A 7606-nucleotide genomic window follows, 5' to 3' on the forward strand; every position below is an offset into this window, starting at 1 on the left:
GGCTCATAACATTTAAAGTACCAGATTTCCTGGGCTGATAGTCCTAGAGCTACTGCTTTTATTGAAGTGTTTACCCTTCTGGAATGGGCTGCAAATGGCAAAGGAAATTTCACAATTGTAATGCAATTCAAAGTAAATAGCAGAGAAAGGTCAGTGTCTTTGCATGGACCTCCCTTTTCAAAATAAACAAGGGGAGCAAAAGCACTTTGAAGTTCTAAGGCAGCCACCTCACTGGTTCTTGGCCTGGCTCATTCCGTTGTGTTGTGTCCCCTGGTCCCCGCCTGCAGTCCCAGGAGCTTGGAAATTCACAAGGCAGGATTCTGACAAAACTGCTCAACAGTTGAGTCACCTGAAAAATGGCAGGAAACAAGGACAGCTCGGCTTCCAGGCGTCACAAACACCTCTGTGCCTGTGACAGTCTGTACCAGGTAGGCAAGGGGTCAGGGTACAGAGGCCTGAGGCCAGGTACATACTGGGCTGTGGCCTCTTTTCACAGAGGCCTATCACAGCTGTTACTTTCTGCTCCTCCACTCTCATCTGGTCTCTTAACCCCTTCCCCTCCTCTTTGTCTATTTCTGCTCATCACCTGATATGGGGGGAGGAGAGACAGCCATCCAGGTAGAGCAGGGAGACTTGGAGAGAACAGATCTGACCACAGGAATGGGAAGAGGAAGGGTAAGACAAGGGACAGCAGATGTCAACAAAACATGAAGATGCTGCCTGTGTTGGCTGCTGGGAGTCCTATTTGGCGGGATGGTGGTATTCAATCAGGTGACGTGCAAATGCCCGGGCTGGAACACTGTCTCACTTTCTTCAAGATGACTTGTGTGCCACCATCCTGGCTCCATGAAAGCTACTGTTTCTTGTGGTGTCCCTCCCAGGCCACAACTTTTATGACCTCACCCTGACACATCCTATCTGGCATTTCCGCAGCTTAGCTGTGGAGACTTGGGCTCCACTGCTCCCTTGAGTCCCCTTCAACATCAGAGACCCGGCATCTCTGGGTAGATCTGGATATTTGGGCACCTCAGACGCTGAGCAGTGCAGTTGGACCATAAAGCCAGTTGGGTACTGGTTTGTTTCTCATCCAAGCTGGAGTCTAGATCTGTGCTTCCAAGAATTCGAAACTGTAGGGTTAGCCATTTTTCTTTCTAATCCCACCTGCTTGGTGCAAAGGTGAGCTAAACAATCTCGTATACGAACCCCCAGTGTGTCCTCCAAACCACTTCCCAGATGCAGCTTTGCTTTACCTCCTGACTTCTCCTTTGTACCGAGTAGAAGGCCGGGTCACTTTGACTATCCAAAGAGAGGTTGGAACCAGTTTCTAAGGTTCTAAAGTTTTTGAGCGTCACAGTTTGTGGTTGGAAAAGGAACATGGAAAATAAATTTTGGGAGTCAGAAACAATGAATCCTGAGCATTCCAAAGGTATCCGTCATCACCCGTCCCCACAGCAGGACAGTGTGTGAGGACCGGATGGCTGCCTTGGGGACGCTTCCTTCACTCGGGTTGGGCGGTGCTTTCTGGCCTCCCCCACACAATAATCCCCTGACTGTGATTTTATGTTACTCACATTCCGCACCCTTCACGACTCCTAGCCTGCTTTAAAGAAGCCCAAGGGTGGGAAAATGTCCGAGTGCCATCAGGAGAGTCACATTTGTGACTCAGGAGTGGGGAACATGGCAACACAGATCTTATTTGGAGAACAGGCCACTTCTTAGAAGACAAAGCTACAGTATCCTTTGGTTGCTCTGCATTCTACTGATCATAGAGTCTCACTATTCTCCACCTTGGCGCATCTCTAGAGAACTATACTCCAAAGAATGTTTTATTTAGTGGCTGAAAGACAAGGAACTGAAGCCTGTGTCTGTCAGAGAGTAAGTCCAGCGCACGATGAATTCAGCAGCTGATGAAGACAAGTTGCCACCAGGGCTGGCATAATTCTGGCTTCTCATGAATTATTCTGCCACACTGAAGTCCTTCTGGCAGCTGGGTCACATAATCCATGCCCTTCTGCGCCTTGAAGGAAGCTGTGACACGTCAACAAGAGACCTATGTGACAAGAGCTTTCGGTAAACTGTGAATGATGCTCTGAGAATCTTACACTCATGGGAGCATTCGGAGCATAGTTTCTTACAGTCTAGCACTCACAGCATCAACCCCCTGGGTCAGCAAGAGTCTCCTCTTGCTGGAAGATGTGTGTAATTAGTGGGGGAAAGCCTCTGGGGAGGTACTGGTGTTTCAGACACAGCCGTATGTGAAGAAAAAGACACATAACCAGGGAGGTGGCTCTGATGCATGGTTGAGGCATTTTCAGTGTCATGGTTAGAAATCAATCTGGGGTTTCTCTGCCAGTCATGGTGGGTTTCTAGCTGTGCAAAGGTGGCTCAATGACACTGAGGACTCCACCGATGTACAGATCTGATTCATCCAGTGTCACCCCACAGTGATGATGAATTAGTTAGATTTCAGGCAGAGAGCAGCAAACCAGTGTGAACAGGAGGCAAGTCTACCAGATGCTTTAGGAAACTTTCACTGTTGTGCTCCTCCTTCTCTTTAACTCCTTTCCCACACGCAGCAGCAAAACAGCTAGAAAGCCACAGGCTCCAAGCAATCCTTGGAGAGCGGAGGTGGTCCTGAGGGAGAGCTGGGTTTTCACAGAGCTGCGGTAGCGTGGGGAGCAGACACACATACCCACCATGGGGCATTTCAGCCCAGGAGCCAGAGATGTGGTCAATATCATGAGAGCTGAAAGGGGAGCTGGAAATATCAGATATCAGCTCTCAGTGTGTGACCACTGGGCGGCCATTCTGGCCACTGGCCACTGGCCAGAGACATTGGATACTTGATTTACTTGTGAGAGGTAGAATTTGGGATATGAAGGCATAAAGGAATTGCCTTTTTAGCCAAAAAAGTTGCAAAACCCTTATATCAGTCAGGAACAGTTGCAAGAAAAGCATGTCTCTGGCTGACGAAGCAGACTTTACTAACAAGCCTTTGGGCAGTCTGAATTATTTGAGAGGCCGAGACAGATGGATCTCAATTTGAAGGCTTCTTGGACAACATAGTGTGGGACCTTGTTGAAAGAAAGAAGGAGATAAGGAAGAAGAGAGAGAAAGAAAGAGAGAGAGAAAGTAAGGGAAAGAAAAAACGAAAGAAAGAAGACAGAAAGAGAAAAGGCTGGAGAGTAGCTCAGACAGTAGCTTAGCGCTTGCCTGGCATGCGTGAAGCCCTGGATCCAGTCCCCAGTACCTTCCCTGTCCCCACAGGCTCACAGCGTCCCAGGAGCCCTGAGCAGCGGGATTGCAAGTCACAGTCAGGCGGGCACCCCAACTGCTGCCGTGGGGCCCACCTGGTGAAGACACCATGCACATTGCTCTGCTGTGGGCCCTCATGACACCACACAGGGCACCAACTGCTGACTGGAAGCAGGGCCTGTCAGGAAACAACATCCTGTTACACAGCCGTGACTGCCTGTCTTTGGAATCCTGCTTCCTGCCCAGGGAGCCTGCTGCTTGTTGAGCGGGGCAAAGCCAGGCCACAGCCCTCACTTCTCCCGGGGGCTGGAGAAGCCAGTGTGAGATGTCCGGGAACTTTTTAGTGACAAGTGACTTCACAAAAGGTGGGTAATGGGAGTACAAGTGTAGAATGACATATAGGCCCTTGGTGAGCAAATGGAGGACAGTTGTCCCTCATAAGTCCTGAGCTTCTGACTCTGCTCCCCTGGATGTGACCTGTCTTTGTGGTGCTGATTCTCAGATATTTTCCACTTAAGATCCATCATCTGTTCTTGAACCCCAGAACTTCTGTATAAAAATATTAACCAGGAAACAATTCCTGCTATTTCATTTTGTTTTTCCAGATTTATTGAGGTATTATTGTATATACTGAGTTTTATGTAACATATACAATTGAACACATGGAATAAAAATATATATATTAAATATATAGAGTGATGTAATTTGATATATGCATACATTGTGCCATAATTGCAATCAAATTAGTTACCAAATCCAGCATTCACTTAAATACCACTTGTGTGTGTATGTGTGTGAACACCCTTAGGATCTGCTCTTTTAGCAAATTTCAAATAAATAATACAGCATTATCAAATGCAGTCACCAGGCTGTATGTTAGGATCTAATCCTCCTGTTAGTATAACGTTCTTGTTAAAATGGAAAAAATTATAACAGCCCCACTTATTAGTTCCTCAGCTGTAATACCCAGTATTTTCCTCACAAGATTTCGGGGAGGGCCTGTGACACACCCGATGTGATGACTTGGTTTCTGGTTCAGAATGGTGCCTGGAGCACAGTTGTGTGTTTCACCCACTTAGAATCCCATCAAAATCACAGAAAAGCTGTTAAAGTAGTGAATTCCTAACTGTGCTGGGAGAAAAGGTGCCGTCATCAGAACTAACCGTGAGGAAGTCCCTGGAATACGGCAGTAGACGGTCTGGAGGGGTGTGGAAAGTTTCGTTTTCTTTTCCAAGTTGCGTACAGTGAGAGCTATTTATATCCGTGCTTCTCGGCCTCGTGCTGACTCTGAGAACCACTGCTTCTGGCTTCTTTCCCTCCGATTTCATTGGGACTGGTTTTGCTAAGCTGCCCCACGCCCTCCATCTCCCTGAATTTAGTTCTATCTCTGTGTGCATCTCAGCAGCACTTGCCACGGTTAGCCATTTCTCGAAACACTGTCATTTCTTTCTTTCCGTGGCTCCTTCCCCTCTGGTGGCTCCTGTGCTGCCTTCTTGCCCGGCTTCTCTTCCTCTGCCTAATCCTTGAACATTACCGTTCCTGTTCTCAGGACCCTTCCCTGCATAGCAGGCATTCTCAGCCATTCTCACGAGCTCCAACATCTGTGGCCTGATGTTTTCTCTATTTCTGTCTTCAGTGCAGTTCTCTCCTTAAGATCCAGACTTCTATACTCAATTGCATTCAAAGGAAAAAAGAAAAAAAAACCTCTACACTTACAGAATACATAAAACGTACAGAAAGGTTTCAAATATGAAAATAGCATATGCAAATACCTGTATACCCTGTATTCAGATTTGCCTAATACTAACATTTTGCTCTGTTTGGCTCTCTCTTTCTCTGTCTCCCTCTCCCTTGCTCCTCTCTGACCCTCTTCCCTCCCTCAGGCTCCCTCTCTCTCCCTCTCAGTCTCTTGTGCATGTATGCATCACTTACGTGTTCCAGTCATCTTCCTGTTCTAGGACAAAATACCTGACACTTGCAACTGAAAGGCTCACAATTTTGGCTCACAGTTCCAGAGGTTTCAGCCCATGGCCAGCTGTCTCCAACACGGGGACGTGATAGAAGGGTATGGCAAAAGACAGCTGGTTAACTGTGACATTCAGGAAATAAAGGGGAGACAGCTCAGAGAGGAAGGGGTTGGGGGCAGTATAACCCCCCAAGTCATGTCCTCATGACCCATATAGGCACCCAGAAGTGTGCTTTACTAATCTTCTAGGCTTCTCTTAAGCCAATCAAGATTAAGTATAACTTCGAGCCGGGTATAGTGGTGCACACCTGTAATCACAGCACTTGGGAGGCTGAGGCAGGAGGATCACGGCGAGTTCGAGGCCAGCCTGAAGTACATCATGAGACCCCTCCCCTTCTGCCTCTCTCACTGCATTGCAGCTACTCTCCTGGCTTACTTTGCCCCGGTCACACCACCTGAAGCTGGCAAAATAAACCCTTTTCAATACCAAGTCCTGGCTCCTCCTGCTCCCTGGAATGTTCTCATCCTTTCCTCTTCTTCCCAACCCTCCCTCATCTCTCCTCTCCCTTCCCGTATCCTGGCTCCTTCTTATGTTCTGCATATCGGCTCTCATATCCTCTCTTCCAAGAGGCCTGATCTGATCACTGAGTTCTAGAAATGGTTGTCATCTCGGGAAGGGCACCAACATTGGGGTTCTGAAAAGGAGAGAAAGAGGGGCGATGGGATGTTGGGCAAAAGAAGAAGAAGAAAAATGATTAAGATGCAGTATGCAGATGTACCAGGCCCCCAAGATAAATATAATTATTATGCATCACAAATGCATAATAATTATGCACAAATGCACAGTAGTAGAAAGAAATGAAAAAATATTTAAGAAGTTGGTGGAAGTTGAGAATGGAATGAAGGGTATGAAAAAAAAATGTAACTATTATGAAACATCTCCCCTATATGAGTGGGGAAAAGTTTAGTAACCCAAGTCACCTTAAACAATGGAATCTTTTGTAAAGTAAGAATACAAATGTTTTACATATATAGCAAATAAAAACAGAGAAATAGAAAAGAACCTGTGATGACCTCAGATTTCTGCAAGGAGTACAAGGGGGTGCCATCCCCGGAGCTGAGTGGATGTGAGCGGCTCCCCATGGGGTCCCGGGCTGCAGAGGCTGGGCTGTATCCCAGCTCCTGCACAGCCTGGCTGGCTGACAGGGCACGGGCACAGGCTCAGGGGGAAAACCGCTATTCACTCTAAATCCTCATTTGTCGTATGCACAGAGCAGAGCGTGTCACATTATCTGAGGAAAGCAATGGTATGAACATACCCACACTCTCCCAAGTAGGATAACTCACCTCAGAGGAAACAGGCTTAGTATCTAAGACAATGAAAAGTACACCTTGAAATGAATATGAGAGAACGCAGTTGATGGCTGGAAGAGAGGAGCCCTCTGAACTAAATATGGTTACTATTCCCAGATGTAGGCAGTTAACTTATCCTTAAAAACGAAATCATCTCTAGAAAAGAGAAATGAATTAAAATTTTCTGGACTTCAATTTCACCAAGAACAACCCCAATTAATGAACCACAGAGTAGAATGGACAGAGCTGAAGACTAAATTAGTGAGCTAGAGACATGGTTTTCAAATTTTGTTGTGTGTAAGAATCATTAGATTAAAAAGTTCTCACTCCCTCATTTGCACAGGTACTGACTACACACTTCCTGGAAGTGGGTCTCCACAGGTAATTCCCAAAAGCAGCTGAGTTAGAGCAAAGGAGATTTCTGAGGAGATGCAAAAGAAAAAGGAAAGAAAATTTGAAAAATATGGGTGAGAGACCAGCTCGACCTGTTTTGATCTAGAACTTTCCATATTCATGGGTGATCCAGGGAGGTAATGGAGAGGAGGAAAGTGAAGAAATAGCAGACGATATATTCATGGATAAAGACTCAATCTATAACTTGATATTTTGTTATGCAATGACTAAAACGGATCCTCAGCTTCTTACATGAAAGTGAATGTATAGAAACGTTTAAAGTCAAAGGGATGCTAGTTCCCAGTTTCCAGATGACAGAGTATAGGTGGCATGTGCCACCCTCCTTCTCAATATTCAGCCTCAGATAACAAGGAGAATAAGACACAGAAATGTGAACTTCATCTTTGATTCAGTTAGGCACCGTGTGAGACCCAGAGCCATGATGATGGGGAAGGGCCGCCCAGAACGGGGAGATAAAGTACCAGGTGAAGTGCGGAAGGGCCAGTGGCCGTGGAGATCAGCACCATTTGGCAGACGGTGCCTCTGTAAAGTGGGCCCCAAGCCAAGCAGAAACCATAAGAGCATGGAACTAGGATGGAAGCCAGTGGCTTCTCTAGACCCTTTCATCTCAGGAGGCTG

General features: G+C 46.6%; 1 long non-coding RNA gene across 1 annotated transcript; it reads left to right on the plus strand.

The window, feature by feature from the left end:
* The first annotated feature begins 220 nt into the window (after positions 1-220).
* Positions 221-3942, plus strand: LOC134471992 (uncharacterized). Its single transcript, XR_010041808.1, has 2 exons — positions 221-428; positions 3268-3942. It is a non-coding gene; the product is annotated as an uncharacterized LOC134471992 (long non-coding RNA).
* Positions 3943-7606: the final 3664 nt, after the last annotated feature.

This window comes from Cavia porcellus, unplaced genomic scaffold (genome assembly GCF_034190915.1).
Source record: "Cavia porcellus strain 051 isolate PalLab524CR breed Dunkin Hartley unplaced genomic scaffold, mCavPor4.1 scaffold_21, whole genome shotgun sequence".
Lineage (NCBI taxonomy): Eukaryota > Metazoa > Chordata > Mammalia > Rodentia > Caviidae > Cavia > Cavia porcellus.